Source organism: Acomys russatus, chromosome 19, assembly GCF_903995435.1.
Source record: "Acomys russatus chromosome 19, mAcoRus1.1, whole genome shotgun sequence".
Taxonomy (NCBI): Eukaryota; Metazoa; Chordata; class Mammalia; order Rodentia; family Muridae; genus Acomys; species Acomys russatus.
In genome coordinates this window covers 14749304-14768227 of record NC_067155.1, presented here as the reverse complement: position 1 = coordinate 14768227, position 18924 = coordinate 14749304, and the positions used below count along the sequence as shown (strand labels likewise).

The 18924-nt window shown below is 42.0% G+C and overlaps 3 protein-coding genes and 1 pseudogene across 4 annotated transcripts in view; 2 read left to right on the top strand and 2 right to left on the bottom strand.

The window, feature by feature from the left end:
• LOC127203712 (zinc finger protein 235-like) overlaps positions 1-18924 on the top strand; it is a 301721-nt gene that overhangs the window by 153224 nt on the left and 129573 nt on the right. The window lies entirely within an intron of this gene.
• LOC127203721 (zinc finger protein 235-like) overlaps positions 1-18924 on the top strand; it is a 190191-nt pseudogene that overhangs the window by 68287 nt on the left and 102980 nt on the right.
• The window catches only part of LOC127203716 (zinc finger protein 235-like), a 104821-nt gene that overhangs the window by 34658 nt on the left and 51239 nt on the right, over positions 1-18924 (bottom strand). The gene's annotated exons all lie outside the window — the stretch shown is intronic.
• The window catches only part of LOC127203715 (zinc finger protein 235-like), a 176407-nt gene that overhangs the window by 106247 nt on the left and 51236 nt on the right, over positions 1-18924 (bottom strand). The gene's annotated exons all lie outside the window — the stretch shown is intronic.

The window sequence follows — 18924 nt, the reverse complement described above, 5'->3', positions numbered from 1 at the left end:
TTCATAGGTTTCAAACTGTTTTGATCTAGAGTGATGTGTGTGGAAGTGGCTGTTTGGGAGCTGGCTCCCATGCGTTGCTTTGCGGTTTGTTCCTTTCTTAAATGCCCGGAAAGACAACAATAGATACTTTGTTGTTGTTTTGTTTTGGGATTCCTGGAGAGTTTCTGTGTTTAGCCCTGGTTGTCCTGGAACTCCCCTGTAGACCAGGCTGGCCTGGAATTCTGAGATCCCCATGCCTTCTGAGAGCTGGATCAAAGGCCTGTGCCATCGCCTGTGGTTTGAGTAATACTTTTTCAGTCTATACTTTGTGGTTTGGATTGAATAATTTCTGTCATACTGACTGCTACTTCAATCATTTCACCAATATATTGTTGAGGCCTCTTTCTTTCTTTCTTTCTTTCTTTCTTTCTTTCTTGATAATTCAATTCTTAGCTCTATAATTATCATCAAAAGACACTGACCTCCCATCCATATCTACAGAGAGTAAGTCAGTACAACTTGCCTAATGCTAGTAGAAATCAAACCTCTTTTTTTTTTTAATGATGTAATTTTCATGCAGCCTTCAGAGGCCAGAAGAGGGCGTAATATCTTGGAACTTGACTTATAGGCGCTTGAGATCCACTCTGTGTGGTCACTAGGAACCCAACCTGGGTCCTCTGCAAGAGCTCTTAACCACTGAGCCTTCTCTCCAGTCTCAAGAATTTTCTTTTCAAGATATCAGCATTGAACTCAGGATCTTTCTAATGTTAGACCCAGGCTCTACTGCTGAGCCACGCCCCCAGCCCATCACTGGTGGATTCTAAGCAAGAACTATATTGTTGAGCCCTGAGTCCAGCCTAACGATGCGTTCCTCAACTGCGAGCTGTGTCATAAACAAAAACGCACCAGCCATGATGGCACATGCCTTTGATCCCAGCATTCAGGAGGCAGTGGCAGGTGGATCTGTGATTTTTAGACAGCCACATTTTGTTGTTAATTTACCAGTATGGCCTAATAATGTTTATTATTAGGCCTATAATTATTATTGTGAGAGTATAACCCACTAGCAATCATTCAAGACACAGACACCTCTTATATTTTAAAATAGCCTTAGTTAAAATAGGGCGGGGCAGACAGTAATACCCTAAACTACTTCCCATAGCGGAGCAGGTATGGCATACCTGCCCCAATGCCATGCCATCTGCTTCTAATAATTTCTATCAAGCTACCTCCATCCATAATCCCAAATACTTGCTAATGTTCTTCATCTGGGCCAAATCCTCAATCCACACTGGCCATGTGTTTCTCCTCCACCTAACCCATGATGATGCAACCTATCCCATTTGTCCTACCTAGGTAATGGCTTTTTATTAATTAGCATCAAAATAGATCAGACCAACCCCCCACAGCTTCATGCACAGAGCAAGTTCCAGAATAGAAGGTTGCACAGTAGGACACAGTTTCAACAAACAATATTGTTTTTAAATTACACGTATTATCTATGGGCCTGGCTAACAATCAATCAAGACACAGACACTTGTTATATTTTAAAATAGCTTTAGCTAACCTGGGACACGACGGATATCAATCCTCCAAACTACTTTTCATAATAGGGCCTCAGGCATGGGATCCCTGTCTCAATCCCATGCCATCTGTTTCTAATAACTTTTATCAAGTTACCTCCCATCTATAATCCCATATACTTGTTTATGTTTTTCATCTGGGCTGGATTTTCCATCCACGCCGGCCACATGTTTTTCCTCTATCTAACCTATGACAGCCTTCCTCTCTTCATTTTGTCTACTTTCTTTTCTTTTTTTCTTTTTCTTTTTTCTTTTTCTTTTTTTTTTTTTGACAATCCTTCTTCTTCCCGGGATTCCTCCCTCTCTCCTAGCCCCACCTATGTCCTGTTCCCTGCCCAGGTGGGATGGCTTTTTATTAAACAAAACGTGGGTTACACAGACAACAAGCAGTAATTAGCATCAAAATACATCAGACCATCCCCAAACAAAACAAACCAAGCAAACAAAAGAAAGGAAAAGAAACACAGCCTCAGTGAGATCAGGAATAAACCTCATCCAGAGACCACTCCTGCAGTAAAATGACTTCTCATATCTCTGGCATGGTGTGAACATCTGAATCAGGAAAGGACTTTGAAACCACATTGGCAAAAATTAATAAATAATAAAAAAGTTCAAAATGCACTGGCAAAAGAAGAACACTGAGAGGAAGGCTGCTGGGTGAGCTTCTGAAACTCATCTCTTGACATGTGCCTGAAGATGCTCTCAACTATGGATGCAATCCAGAGAAGAGTCCAGAAAAATGAATTTGTGACTGAGTCCTTTGCCTGTGGAATCTGAGGTGGGCAGATTCCTTGTACAGCCCACGGGTACAGACCTAACACCTTCCCTGTGCCCTCCAGATGGGGAGCATGGGAGACTGCCTTGGTTATTCTGTAAACTAGTTAATCTGCAGCCATCGCCTCTTTAAGTGTCTTAGAGCTAATAACGTCTCATTCTCCCTTTGTTTTCTGAGATGATCCCTCTGCTCTGGCCTGCAATTTTATACCTTCCTACCTTAGCCTCTCCTCATGTGTGAATCCCATACTTGGCTTTTCTCAGTTTCCTTCTCCTCCTCTTCCATTTTATTTCCTTTTTAAATCCTTTCTTTCATATTCTGTCTTCCTGCTCCTCTACTCCCCTGGCTTCGAACTTGCTTCTTAGGTAAGGATAACCTTCAACTTCTGATCCTCTTGCCTCTCCTCACCAAGTTCCAATACGGATCAGGAAACAAAATGTAAGGCCCTTGCAATCTGGTTGTCATGGGTTATATGTGTACTTGTACTAATGAGTTTTGTCAACTTGCCACTACGGTGCCCGCGTCTCGAGGTCCCCAAAGACCACTCAGGAGCCACTTCTGATGCAAGTGCATGAGGGTTGTTTATTCAAGCCCAGGCAGGGACTCCCTCTGTCACCAACGCAGTGGATTGGGAATTGATCCTAGACATATGTATATTTTGCTTATTTTGCCTTCAAATTATTCTCCTACTAGGCTCATTGTGCCAAGTTAAGATAGTTTTATGGAATGGGTTTTCTTAGCACATAAAGAAAATAAAAATTTAAGACATACATAGAAAAGGTTTCTGAATTAATTATAAAAGATATACTAAGACTATGTCACTTGTCAGGAAAAGATCTGGCCAAAATTGTAGTGTCTCTTACCAACGCTGAGTTTATATCATTGTTGGTAATCAAGGAAGATTGGCAAAGACGTTGTTGTAACTACTTGGGAGAAAGTAGTAACAAATATCCTAAAAGCAAGTATTTACAGTTTACAAAAGAACTAATTGAATTCTTCCACCTATTGTAAAAGAACACCAATTCATGAACCATCTATAGTCTATACTGATGCAAATAAGTCAGGAATAGCAAGTTATAAGTCAGACAAAATAACAAAGGTCATCTAAAGCCCATATTCTGCAGTTCAAAGATCAGAGTTGTATGCCACCCTTATGGTATTATTAGACTTTCATGAATCTCTTAAGATAATTACCGACTCTAAGTATTTGTAACTGGCCATTAGAAATATATACTATCATATATGTGTGTGTGTGTGTGTGTGTGTGTGTGTGTGTGTGTGTGTGTATAATTTAGTTTCATACAGATTTGTCATGTCCATTGGAACAAGCAAATGAGGAAATTGATGAATTATAGAAAATGTGTTAGAAGCCTCAAAATTTTGTGAAAAAAAATCATGTTAAGAGTAAAGGTTTAAAGAAAAAAAAATTACTATCACTTGGCAACAAGCCAAATAAATAATAAAGAGAAATGCCCTATGTGGTCTCTGTACAACCAAACTCAGTAATGCACTGGAAGTACTTAGGGGTACCAAAAGAAATGAAACATGGCATATGGAAGGAAATAATTTTTCAGAATATGGAAAGCTAAAATATGTACAACATACCATTGGTACGTATTCAGTGTTTCAATGGGCAAAGACTGAGTTCTGATAAAGCTGGCCCCATCCAATCAAATTAAAGGCCAACTCCTGAGAAAGAACCATAACCTCAGTGACTCAAAAAGTCCCCAATAACCAAACAAACAGCCAATCCTAAATCCCCTCCTACACTCTGACTCAATTCTGACCAATCAATTAAAGCTTGTCACAAATCCCTCCAACTGTCTATAAATTGAGCCTGCGTGCTCATTTAGGGGTGGCCCTCTAGAGGAGAGAGGTGATCCTAGCACGCTAGAATAAAACCACTCTTTATTTTTGCATACTGCCTTGGGGTCTTCTTCAGCAGATCACCCAAACCCTAATAATATAGCTTTCCTTATTAACAATAAAGACAAAAGTTTAAACTGTTTTGGATCTAATAAGATGTTTTAGGATCTACAAAGATGTTTCTAGGTTGATAAATGCAAATTACAAGGAAGGGATTTTGGACTCACCAGGATAGGATAAAGCGTGGAAAAGTTTTTTCCAAGGTTGTCATATATGAATGTACTGGACTTTGTAAATATAATACTCACCTCATAGTTCTCACAGTTATTCTGATTGTATATAGTTTATTAACATTAGGGGAAAGGCCATTTTTTTTTAGACTATAAGAGGAGAAATGTAGTAGAAGTTTTGGTTTCTTTCAAAACTCAGGTAGGCTATGTAAACATATTTTTCTAATTCAATCTCAGAATTACTGGGCTGCTTTAGATTGTCCACCGATTTTTAGAAGAATTTAATTAAAAACATGGCTGTTCTGGCAAGAGATCATATCCAAAGACCTTCTAGATCTGTGTGGTCTGGCTGAAATATAAACACACCTTTAATCCATGAGACAGAGGCAAACAGATCTGAGTTCAAGGCCAGCCTGGTATAGGGCAAGTATCAGGTAAAGAAAAGCTTAGGTCCAGGTGTGGTTGTACACGCCTTTAATCTCAAATGAAGGTAAAGTTAGCTTGTGGAATGAAGCATCCATCTTTGAAAGTGGTGTCTAATTGAGTGGCAGAAAAAGTGATGAATCAAAGAAGATGTGACAGAATAGGATACGCCCAACTCTCAGGAGAAAAGAGAAGAAAGGGGAGCTACTTAACAGGCAGTTTTACAGGGAGAGGAGGCAGGTTTTTTTGTTTTTTTTTTTTTAATCAGGGCAGTAATAGAGAGATGAGTTGCAGAGAGAGAACTCAGGCAAAGATGGAAGGAGCCAGAAAATGAGAAGAAGCCAGAAGATCAGAGCAGATTGCTGAGTTACTTTGAGGCCAAGCAGATCAATTCTGGGCCAAGAGAGAAACCAGATTAAATAAGTCAGCTGGGAGAAGAGTTTAAGCCAGAACAACTAAATTGAACCAGCTAGCCTAGATCTCAGAAAGAACAAGTGAGGGTGAGCTAATTAAGCAGTAAGTCTCAGAAGCTGAAAACATGCTAGGTCTAGGTTAGATTGTACGGAGGCTAGAAGCTTCCAGGACTGGGCCTAGGTTAGCAGAAAGAGGCAGTGAGCCTCCCAGACAACAAATGAGTCAGGAGAATAAGGCTAATCTTACAAATTCCAATATCTATTCTATTTCCTCTTCTGAGTGAGATTCAAGCATTCTCCCTTGGGCCTTTCTTGTTACTTACCTTCTTTGGATCTGTAGACTGTAGTGTGGTTATCCTGTAGTGTCAGGTTAATATGTACTTATAAATGAGAACCATGCGTGTCTTTCTGGATCTGGGTTCCCTCATTCAGTGTGATCTTTTCTAGTTCCATCCATTTGCCTGTAATTTCCATGATTTCCTTGTTTTTAAAAAAAAAAGCTGAAGAGAATATCATTGTTTAAATGTACCATGTTTTCTTTATCTATTCTTCAGCTGAGGGGCATCTGGGTTGTTTCTAGTTTCTGGCTATTATGAATAAAGCTGATGGTGCCAATGTTCTTGTGATATGATGGGACATCTTTTGGGCTATATGCCCAGGAGTGGTCTTGAGGTAGAACTATTCACATTTTTCTGAGAAAGCACCAGATTTCTTGTTGTACTGATTGTACACGTTTGCCATGGAGGAGTGTTCCCCTTGCTCCACATCCTCACCAGCATGTGATGTGATGCCACTTGAGTTTTTTATCTTGCCATTCTGACCAGTCTATGATGGAATCTCAGAAACATTTTGATTTGCATTTGCTTGGTGACTAAGGATGTTGAGCATTTCTTTACATGCTTCTCAGCCATTTGAGAATTCTCTGTACCCATTTTTAATTGGATTATTTTGGTGTGTTGGTGTTTAATTTATTCATATATATGCATGCATTTTAGATACTAGGCCTCTGTTGGATATAGTGTTGGTGAAGATCTTTTCCAAATCTGTAGGCTACCATTTTGTTCTATTGACAATGTCCTTTGCCTTACAGAAGCTTTTTAAGTTTCATGAGGGTCCCATTTATTAATTGTTGAGTTTAGTGCCTGGACTGTTGGTATTTTGTTTAGTAAGCTGTTTCCTGTGCTGCTGCTCTCCAAGACCAGTTCCAGGAATGGCGAAGAGGAGAAAGGAGAGGTGGATCCAGGGCAGGGAGAATTGATCAGGCAGTGAACAACCTTTTTGTTTGGTTTGGTTTGGTTTTTTGAGATATGGGTTTTCTGGGTAGGCTTGGCTATTCTGGACTCATTTTATAGACCAGGCTGGCCTTGAACTATCAGAGATTTGTCTGCCTTTGCTTCCCCAAGTTCTGGCGTTACAGGTATATGCCACCATGCCTGGATTTACTACTTAACAACGTATAGATTTTTCAAAAGTGTCCAGTTTAGGCCAGAAAACAGAGGATCAGGGATGCTTACTGCCTATAAATTAACTTGGAAATTTGCCGTTGTTGTTAGCAAAACAGGCATTTACTCCCCAGAAATTATTGTATTGGATAGCTGGGGAACATGGCTGAACATCATGGAAAACATACACCTTTGAATGAGTATTCATGTTTCAATTTACTGAATCATGCCTCCTGGGTGTTCAGTGGTGTATAATAAGCATGCTGTGTCTCCAGGATGCTTGTGTGTCTCCATCATAGCACCCAGCTCATTCAATCCCAGAATGTCTGTACACGTGTCTGTGTGTCTGTCCTATAATTCATTCCTTCATCACACCTGAGTTGGGTCAATTATGGAAACCATGACAATCTTTTAACTGTAATCCCTTGTAAAAAAAAATCAAAATTAAAAAAAAAAAGAAAAGAACATATTTTTGAACATACAATGGCACAAATTGTACACTGACATCCCAAAAGGGAGTAAAAGGAATAAAATAGAGACACGCTGGACAAAAGAAAGACCGAAAGCCAGAAATTAAACTCCAAATTCCCTCTCCATGTGTGATGTCGACGCATTCTTCGGGTCTCTGACTCCTTTCAGCTTTGTTGACGGCAAAACGCTTCTCTCTCTCGGGGGCTGGTTTCACATTCAGTCTGTAGCTCTCCTCTGGACCTTGGCCCCTCCAATTGCATTTGAATCACCTTTCTGTACTTGATGGTTTCCTTCACTGCTTAAAGTTTTATTTAATTTCTTTTTACAAATTGGAAGTTTATCTCGGTTGGGGTCTTGCCCTGGGCCCACCACTTTCTTCATTACATTTAGAATCAGGCTTTTCTTTAAACTTTAACTGCTTGAACACTGGAGTTAGCTCCATTATGATTCATGGTACTCCTTTTCTCCACAAACTGTGTATTTTGCATTTCTTTTTTGTCTAACTTGCTCCTCTTCATGATAGGACTCCAGGAGAGTGAACACGGATAACCACAAGACACGGTCAGTACTAGGCTGTCTTGAAATATCCTCTGCTTATGCCTTAATTGGAAACTTTTTGATTTAGCTTCAGGCAGATTTTTAGGACAATGCAAAACTCAGCCACAGGCTGGAGAGATGGCTCAGTGGTTAAGAGCACCGCCTGCTCTTCCAGAGGTCCTGAGTTCAATTCCCAGCAACCACATGGTGGCTCATAACCATCTGTAATGTGATATGGCGCCCCCTGCTGGCTTACATGCAAGCAGAGCACTGTATACATAATAATAAATAAATCTTTTTTTTTTTTTTTTTAAACTCAGCCACATTTTTGAGGGGGCCAAAATATCACAAGAATGCTCTCTAGGCCACTTACTAATATTCTTCACCTCTGAAACTTCTTGAGCTGGACCCCCACAGTCCAAATTGCCCTCATCACTGTCTTTCATGTTCTTACTAGGACTGTCCATTAGGCTCTAATTAAAGCATCTAATCTCTTTTCTAATCTAAAGTCCTTAAATTTCCCATATTTCTTCAAAAATTCACTGCAATTAAAGCACCAGACATCTGGTATTTAAGGCTTATGCTGAGTACTAGGAAAGCTAATGGTGGTAATCCCTTAAGCCCAGACTGCTCATCTGGTGGTGTGTTTAGTTCAAGACTAACTCTTCTTTCTATACAGGATGTTTCTCTTTAACCCTGTTGCCTGCTACTGGCTCCTGCTCCCCCCAGCTCCCCGTCCCACTCAGGGCTGCTGGGATTTGAAACAGAAATTATGCAGGACAAGTTGATGATCTGCCTTCTAGACCAGTCTGTTTTTTGTTTTTGTTCTTTTTGTTTTGTTTTGTTTTGTTTGTGTTTTGTTTTTCATCTTGCAGGAAGTTCCTGTTTTCTTGCTCAGTCACCAGGCCTGAGCTTTTTAATTCTTTTTTTTTTTTTCAGTGCTATCCACTTCTCAAGTGCTTCGGACTCTACTTGTAACCTCTGAAGTTGCATCTCAGATCTCTCCATTTCCGTTCACAACTCTTCCAATTGCCCGGATAGTCTCCTGACCTTTTTTTTTTTTTTTGAAATGGAATATAGGAAGAGGAAGCAAAGACAGAAAATCCCCTCTTGGATCAAAGTGGGAGACAAGCCAGCAGCATGAGCTGCGACGAGCCTTTGGCTGACATCCTGGAACACTATACTCACTTTTCATACCCTCCTGTATCCTCTGTGGCATTAGTAACCAAGTTTCCCATTTTTCCTTACCCAACATCTGGGTGCCACTTGTTTTTTTTTTTTTTTTTTTTTTTTTTTTTTGTTTTTGTTTTTGAGACAGGGTTTCTCTGTGTAGCCTTGGCTGTCCTGGACTCACTTTGTAGACCAGGCTGGCCTCGAACTCACAGCGATCCGCCTGTCTCTGCCTCCCGAGTGCTGGGATTAAAGGCGTGTGCCACCATGCCCGGCTCTGGGTGCCACTTGTTGATGTGTTTGTTTTTGCTGCATTTACTTGGGTTCTTCTATCTACCACTCTTCTCCACCCCAGTCACTTCTCACACCTCCACACCAAGTAGGAAAGAAAGAAGGTTAGAGGGGAAATGGGGAATAGACCTCTTTAGACTACTTCCTGTTGACTGGGGAGCATTGAGTTCCCCGGGGCAAGTCCAATCTTCATCCCATTAGGATAAGCTCTAATTTATTTTTATCTTCTCTTTTCTCTCAACCACTTGACAAACCAGCAACAGCAGGAACAGGAACTAGTAGGAGAAACAGCTACACCCCTCTCTTTGGGCTCCGGTGTTTTTATACTCTCTCTAGAGTCACCAGAATTAAACTATCTCCGAGTAGCAGAATCATGCTCCTGTCAAAGCGCACATGGGGCAAATAGTCTGCTACTGTGGAAGATATGAAGGAGCCCCATATCAGAAAACTGGGATTTAAAAAAAAAAAAATGTTTACATAACACAGCTGTTTTTTGGTTTTTTTTTGTTTGTTTGTTTTTTGGTTTTTGTTTTTGTTTTTGTTTTTGTTTTTGTTTTTGTTTTTTTTTGGTTTTTGGAGAGAGGATTTCTCTGTGTAGCCTTGGCTGTCCTGGACTCACTTTGTAGACCAGGCTGGCCTCGAACTCACAGCGATCCACCTGCCTCTGCCTCCCGAGTGCTGGGATTAAAAGCGTGCGCCACCACGCCCGGCCACAGCTGGTTTTTTTAAGACACCAAAATTCTCACTCCACCTTTCTCTTTCAGAAGTTCTGTCCTCTACTTCCTGCCCCAGATTGGCCTAAAGTTCTTTATTACAACCAACAAATGAGAAGCTTTCTGACTTCAAGTATCTGAACAGATGTGGAAAACAAACATTTACAAATACAAAGCGAGGGATGGGCTATAGAAAGGACAATTCCCAAATCCTGCTAGCACTTAGCTCCCTGCTGATAAAGAATTGCCAATAGAAAAAAAAAAAAAAAAAGACATTCCTTTTCATACAATGTGAAGAAACGTTACCCCAACAATGTCCACTTACCATAGATGGTTACAGGAAACCCAAGTCTCAGAATCTGCTCTAACTTGTAGCTCAGGTTATTGAGCCAAGTGTTGGTTCTGTTTTTTTGTTTTTGTTTTTTGTTTGTTTGTTTTTTTAAAAAACAATTAAACTTTATTATACAACCTAACTAGCTTACACAAGAGGAAAAAAAGGTTAAAGGGAAAAAAGAGCGAACCTTCCGGTATCTGTTTCACAGGATGGGTCCCTAGGTGTCTCTGGCCTGCATGCTGGTCCGGCCTGTTTGCTGATCCACCTGCGTTCAAGCCTGGTCTGACCCTGCTGCTGCTCTCTCCTCTCCACCTGCCTGTCTGTCACGTGCAAGGGGCGGTCTCCTTCTCCCATTGAGGATTGATTAGAAACACAATAGTTCAGGTGGAGTCCTCAGGTGTGCTTCCTGAATTCCAGGCTCGGGATGGCTCCACCCAGTCTATCTCAAGGTTAATCTCAGGGAGTATCCGTGGTGTGTCCAAGGGCAGAGCCCACCAAGATGGCTTTCACCTGTGACAAAGCTTACAGTCCTTCCTACAGCCAAATCTAAAACAGTGTGTCACAGAAAGGTTAAACAGTGTTTAATCCTTCAGCGGTGTCTGTCATTCAAACACAAGAAATCCAGGAGCACCCCTCCTGCAGGCCAGTTGGTGGAAATGCTACTGTCCATTCCGTCCGGGGTTTGGGCTTCGCCCTCCGTCCTAGGCCTCACCGTGCATACCTGCACCTGAGCTCTGATGCGTGGCTTCTGTCTCTCTTCTCTCCAGTTGGAAATCTACATTTCTGAAGGAACTCACTCAACTGAAGAAGACATTAACAAGCAGATAAATGACAAAGAGCGAGTGGCAGCTGCAATGGAAAACCCCAACCTGAGGGAAATAGTGGAGCAGTGCGTCCTTGAGCCTGACTGATACCATCTTCAGAGCCAGAGGCCTATAAACATTTGACCTATTTGTTTAAACCCTTTGTAAAATGTAGAGGGCTCCTGTTGAATATGTAGATGATTTGTACATCAGACCTTTTTTTTGTTTTGTTTGTTTTTTGAGACAGGGTTTCTCTGTGTAGCCTTGGCTATCCTGGACTCACTCCGTAGACTAGGCTGGCCTCAGTGATCTGCCTGCCTCTGCCTCCTGAGTGCTGGGATTAAAGGCGTGTGCCACCACTGCCCAGGCCTCAGCATTTTTTTTTTTTTTTAAGGATTCTTTCTGAGCAGATTTCAGTTATGAGGCAAAACTTAACTGTTCAGTGAGTGACATTCTCAGGATTTTTAACTCAAGTGATCAGACAGAAAAATATTTTCTACTTATTATGTGTAAAATGTTACTATTTTTCTGATGACCATTCTGATACAACTGCTTTTCATGTCAAATATTTACTGTGCCCAAATGTATTTGATTTTAATCATCATTCTAAAATAAATATAACAGATGATTCTTAAAACAAAACAAAACAGTGTTTAATCCACTGTTATACACCCATTTCATACACCAGGTTCAGTGTGTGTGTGTGTGCATGTGCGCTCACCCAATGGGATGCAGGTGTCTTTGGAGGTCAGAGGAGGCCATCAGGTTTCCTGGGACTAGAGATACAAGTGTTTTGACAACTTGACACAAGCAGGGAAGAGGGAGCCTCATCTGAGAAGATGAGCCCATGAGACTGGTCTGTAGGCAGCTTTATGAGACCTTTTTAAAAAAATTAATGATTGATGTGGGAGGGGCTCACTCACTGTGAATGATGCTGCCCCTGGGTTGTATAAAAAAGCAAGCTTAGCAGCCAGGCTGGAGGCCTTTGATCCCAGCACTCTGGAGTCAGAGGCAGGTGGATCGCTATGAATTTGAGTCTAGCTTGGCTTAAAGAGTTAGTTCCAGGACAGCCAGAGCTACATAGTAAGACCCTATCCCAGAAAACAAACAATAAACCAAACGCCTAGCAAACTACCCACAGCAAGTCCATATACATGGACTTATGGGCAGTGTTCCTCCAGGGTTCCTGTTGGATCTTTACTGTAGCTTTCCCCAGTGATTGACCATGATTGGCACATCCAATCCAAATAAACTTTTATCTCTAAGTCGATTTTGCTCAGTGTTATATCACAGCAACAGAAACCAAACTACACAGGGTGTTCTCTCCTTTTGGAAATATGCCCAATAAACATCAATTCTGAAATATCTTCGAAACCAGGCTCAAATTTCCCTCAGGGGACAGGGTCCTATGACTTGTTTTGGTGGAGATTTCTAAGGAAGGCTGACATCAACTAGCCCATCATAAGAACAAGTAATGCTGGAATGGTCCCTTGTGAGACTCTAAAATGAACCATCATCCTAGGATGCCCAGGGAGTCTCTCCCGTGTGGCAGGAGGCATGGCTCTGCTCCAGAAAGTGAGGACCCTTTCCTGGAGTGTTTATTTCAGCTTCTGGAGTTCTGGCCAGCTTGATGACATCATGGCTTGTCATTTGCCAGCATGGAGGCCGCCCCAGTGAAAGGCACCTCAATCCTGCTGCATGAAGAGTCTCCATCTTGTTTGCGCTCTGGCCTCCTGAAGGAATAGAGAACAGAAGGTGACATGAGGAAGGATGGGGGACACTGAGGGCCTGAATGCTCATTTATCTTTCTGGAAATATTAACTAGAGATGAGCATCAAAGATGAATGACCAATAGCGCTGAAAAACAAACATCTACAACAGAGCTTGACTCAAAGAGCAGGCCACGTTTGACTCTGGTGGATAATCCGGTGTGGGTCCAGGAGCGAAGGCATAAGGTCAATTTCAGTCTCTGCTGTGCCCTGTGTAACTGTGCAGAGGGGTAACGGGAAGAAAGCACTTCTCAGCATCTGGAGATTTTTCCTTAAGGGATGGTACTGGCTGAAGTACACAAGGGTGTGATTCCTCCCTGGGACTGGAAGGAGCAGAGAAAACTAGACCTACCCGGTGCTAACCTGTCTGCAGGTGACATGAAAAGCAATCTGCTTCACCTGACTCAGAGCCAAAGTGAGAGAGTGTAATGGGAAGGCCCAGGGAGCTTTGGAAGCCGAGAGAAAGAAGTGTGCAGGGTTTGTACGTAACAGCGAAGGCCCAGCTCAAGGAATTCCATGCGTTGGGGAGCACACACATGCAGGAGGAGATTGGAATAACTTCAGCACACAAGCTCACTTGGAAACTAGGAAAGGAGGCAAACATGTTTAGGCAGCAAGACTCAAAAACAAAACAAAATGAACTGCCTGCTGATTAGGGAATGGCTTTTCCTGGGGGGCGGGGGGGAAAGGCAAGGATAGCAGTGAGTGGGCTTCATTCAAATGCCTGCTCTCCAACTTAAGATGGCCAGGCTCATGAAGGAACAGGTCAAGGGCACTCAAAAACAATTTGGAGTTAACAAAGGTTGTGACACTATTGTCCAGAATCCCCCAAGGACACCAGGAAAAGACAGGGGAACAAACTACAAGAAAGGGGGAATGAAGATGATGAACCGCTAAACTTCTGAAGCTGTAAACAGAAACAAATGAAGTAGAGGACCCAGCTATCCTGGGATGCAGTTTTGTGGCTTGCATGACACATCGGGACCAGTTCATGTCAGTGGGAGAAAGAGGTAGAGGAACGGGAGGTGGGGGTGGGGGTGTGGGAGAGCAGGTGTAGGTGTGAGGAACAGGGAAGGCTTTCTGGAAATGGACATCACTGCAGCTGCACAAGGGCTATGGGCTTCATGGAGCCCTTGGTCACAGTGGGCAAACACTGGAGATTTTGGTGTATGTCACCACAAGTAAAACTACATCCATGGTAACAGGTCTGGAGGTGCTCGGACACCAACCACAGAGGCACATGCAGAATGTAAAGCTGCCCCCCCACCCCCCCACGGCAGGATCTGTGAGGACTTCTGAGCAGATTAATGCAGAGAGGGAGAGAGAGAGAGAGAGACAGACAGACAGACAGACAGACAGACAGACAGACAGAGAGAGAGATAGACAAAGACAGACAGAGACACAGAGAGACAGAGAGAGAGAGAGAGAGAGACAGAGAGAGAGAGAGAGACAGACAGACAGACAGAGATAGAGATAGACAAAGACAGACAGAGACACAGAGAGACAGAGAGAGAGAGAGACAGACAGACAGACAGACAGAGAGATAGACAAAGACAGACAGAGAAAGAGAGACAGCAGAAGGACAGAGAGACAGAGACAGAGAAGACAGACAGAGAAAGAGGAGAAGACAGACAGAGAGAAAGAGCCAGAGAAAAGAGACAGAGAGACAGACAGAGAGAGAAAGACGAGAGAGAGGGCGAGAGATGAGAGAGGGAGACAGAGAGAGAGAGAGAGAGGAGAGAGCGGAGAGAGAGAGAGAGAGAGAGAGAGAGAGAGAGAGAGAGAGAGAGAGAGAGAGAGAGAGAGAGAGAGAGAGAGAGAGAATATGGCACCCGGCCAGGAAGAGCTGGAGTTTGAAGCCCTAGAAGCTAGGGTTCCAGTCAGGCAAAGTGAATGATGCCTGTAAACCTAGTACATGGGAAGCTGAGGCAGGAGGATCATAAATTTCTGGGCAAGCCTGGGCTACATAGCAAGACCTTGCCACAAAAGAAAAAAACAAAAAACAAAAAACAAAAAAACGAAGACAACTTGATTTTACTTAGTGAACTGGGAGGCTCACAGTCAGGGAGCAGAACAATGGGACCATTCGGGTGTTGGCCAGAGGAAGACTTCCTACATCAGTAGGATGAAATGTAAAGGTGGCAGTTGTTTTCTAATCAGGCTAACTCCCAAATAATTGAGCCAGAGACCTATAGGCTTATTAAACAAAATTTAAGCACAATAACCGAGAACAATTCCTAACCCTCTATGCTATCTTAGTTACTTCCTGTTAGCTCTGTTTTTTAACGATTAAACTCTATTATAAACCCAACTAGCTTTCACAAGAGGGAAAAAAAAGGTTAAAGGGAAAGAAGAGTGAACCTTCCGGTATCTGTTCCACGGGATGGGTCCCTAGGTGTCTCTGGTCTGCGCGCTGGTCTGTGGGCTAGTCTGGCCTGTTCACTGATCCTCTTCCCGATCTGAACCTGCTGCTCATCTGTCCTCTCTGCCTGCCTGCCTGTCATGTGCAAGGGGTGTTCTCCCTCTCCCATTGAGGGTCGATTAGAAACACAATAGTCCAGGTGGAGTCCCCAGGTCAGCTTCCTGAATTCCAGGCCCAGGATGGCTCCACCCAGTCTATCTCAAGGTTAATCTCAGGGAGTATCTGTGGTGTGTCCAAAGGCCAAGCCCGCCAAGACTGCTTTCACAAAGCTTACAGTCCTTCCCACACTTCCCAGCCACCACATGCCTCAAGTTACTTGCATTTAGTCTGGCTGGGCTTGCTCTGCTGTAGCTGTCCATCCTCAAGGAGAATTCCATTGGCAACCCCTCCTCATGCCTGGCCTCATGACAAGCTATTTCTTCACCTGCCTTGTAGCCTAAGTCTTCTTTCTTCTCCTTCTCCTCTTTCTCGGACCCAAGTCAGATGGAAAGTCCAGCCTTCCTATTGCCTCTGCCCAGTCATTAGCTATTCAACTGTTTATTAACCAGGGAGCAACTTTGACACCACGTTGACACAGGAGCTCTTTCAGTATTCATGACAAGGCCCGTGTCCAGAGTGTAACCAAGTCTTAGGGCACAGAAAACAGTATTTAAATATGTAGTGTACATCTCCTCCTTTTGGCCCAATAAAAGCTCTTTCTTTCTTGTAACAAGAAACTACATAAATAATGACAACTATGAAAATTGTAAGTTAAGAATCACTTTCCTAACGTCTACTTCATTTGTATTTGGCAACTTTGGAGAAAGTGCTCTACTGTCTATCCTACCTTGCTGCATTCAGAGTTGTGTATCTGAACCATTTGCTATCGTAGCTTGCATTTATCAACCTAAAAAAAACCAAACACCTACTTAGACCTAAAGATATCATTTAAAACACTTTCTTAAATCCTAAAGAACTTAAGCCTCATTGTGAAACTGTACCTACCTAATCTTCAACCCCATCAGAGACTTGAGAAGGAATAAATATTACCTGAGTGTCTAGGAAGCAGAGTAAGCAGCTCCCAAAACTATAGAAATGGCACAGTCAGGGCTGTCTGGAAAGCTACCCGTTATTTCTCAATAATGTAGGAGCATCCATCTCCAGCCTTCTTGGCCAGTACATGCCAAGATTTTTTTTTTCTGAAGTAGGAATTATCAAGGACTTGCCTACCTTGTCCTGGCAAAACTCAGTAGGCCACTTGCCTGGGTCTCGTTTGTCCAATCTAGATAGCATTTTCTCTGCAACTGAAGCAAGGGCAGTTTCTTGTCCAGTTGCCAGCTTGAGACTTTTAAAGCAAACTTCATTTGGAGGTTCTTTAATGCTCATCATCTTCTTTGAAGTAGAATGGGGCTGCTTGCTGGAGCTGACGTCTCAGTGCCAGGAAAAAAAAAATCCTCTTAATTAAACATCTTTAAATGCTATATTCTGTCGATCTCTGAGGTCTTTGAAGACCACCTATCTGCCTATAGAACTTCTGAATAGGCAAACATTATTTGTTTCTAGGACTATCTGTTCAACTTTGGAAACATCTTTGTGTAATTAACTATACTAGTATTGAGTTATATGGCCAATAGCAGCTTTATAGTTTCAGTAGATTCAATAGTCTACTCTCATTTCTACATTATTCCTATATCCTTCCCCTTTTTTCTTTCTTTCTCTTTCCTGTAGGCAACATGTTTACATCCACACTTTCCCTTCCTTTTCCCTTAATTTTAGATAAGAAAAGATAGAGGAAAGGAGAGAAATCCCTGAGTCGAATCTCCTATACTTTGTTTCCTCCCTAATCAAGGCTATTAACAACTCATAATAAATCACCTTTTAACTACGATCACCATCCAATGAATGAGAAATGGGTGTCATTCTCTTAAAATGTCATCTTACTGTCTGAGGGCATAATTTACTTTTTGTGAACCCCCCCCAAAAAACTGGGATATAGACCAGTCTTAAGAAGATAGCTGTAACATTTGCGGTCCAGTCTCTGTGTGGTGTGAATGTACAAACTTCAATTAAGTCCTGACTGGAACACTCTGAGATGCTGGACCAGTTGGGGTCATCTGGTGTTTGCAGCTTTCTTTGAAGCTGTCCTGGAAGCAAGTTTTGATAAAATAGCTATTAAGACAGTCTCAAGTTGTATCAAGTAGAATGCTGGAATAAATATATCTCAACATACTTCTCAGAATCCTCCAGGATGTCTGGTCCTTTTGTTCTATAAACATATATACTTCCACAGTATGTATGTGTATATACATATATGTATATACACACACACACATATATGTGTGCATTAACATATGTATGGAATGTGCAATGTGCACAGAGCAGCTAAATATGATTCTTTGCTCTTTGTATGAATAGATGAAAGGCATCTGTCTTTCACTGTAAGTTTGTTGGGGCTGTATAACTGTCTCAATTTCAGTTTTAATGCTGTGAAGAAACACCATGACCAAGGCAACACTTAAAAAGAAAACATTTTATTGGTGCTGGCTCACAGTTTCAGATGTTCAGTTCGTTATCATCATGGCAGGAAGTATGGCAGCCTGTAGGCAGACATGGTGTTGGAGGAGCTCAGAGTTCTACATCATGATTCACAGGCAGCAGAAGACCAATGTCATGCACAGGCAGCTAGTAGGAAGCTCTCATCCACAGACAAGAGCTTCAGCAGAGGAGACCTCAAAGCCCGTTTCCATAGTGATACTTCCTCCAACAAGGCCACAGCTCCTTACAGAGCCACTCCCCATGGGCCAGTCATTCAGACACATGAGCCTATAGTGGTAAAAGCTACTCAAACCATCACAATAACCAAACTGTAATAAATTTTCATTCATGCCATATGAAAGGATGGCATGAGGCATCCTGAGAATTTAGCAGCCAACAAGACTTATTGGCTATGCATAGTTGATGTTCTTTCTGGCTGGATATATGTTCATGTTTCAACCAGTCTCAGAGCTGTTCCCTTGTACAGGGATCAGCAATATATGTTGCCTGCTGTTGGTCCTCTGGATTTATTTATTCATGTCTGCAGCTAAGATCTTCCCCATTCCCCCTGGTGAAATCTGGTGTTTACTAAGTTTGGATGCAATCCAGTTCTTCTACTTTCTGTTGAGGCAAATACAAGACCACTCCCCCCAGCATAACACATTTCCTGCCTTCCATTGTGATGGTATGACATGACATCCTTAATATACACAGGCCAATTTAATTCAGCAGGGATTTTCTGGTTTTTTTTTTTTTTTTTTTGGTTTTTGTGTTGTTTTGTTTTTTTTTTTAATACTCCAATGTCTCTCAGTAGCTGTTGTCTTTTTGCTCATGAGGATTTCTTAAGAATTCAAGTAACTAAAGCATTATATAATCTATCTCTGGGAGTCTTTTATCACAACTAGAATGCCTTCTAAAGTAGTATTAGATCTATAATTTGTTGTCCTGTGGGATTGTGTGGCATACCTATACTATGCTTTATTATAGTAAATTAAAAACTGTTTCTTTTTATTAGAGACATATGCTGGAAGATTATAACTTTTAATCTGTACAGGTATTCCCACAATTGCCATAATGTCCAATAAATGTGTGGTTTATTGTTTATTGTGTTAATATTAATTATTGTGCTTATTATCACAGAATCAGCCTTTTAAAACTTTAAAGCAGGTGGGATGGTGCACATATTTTA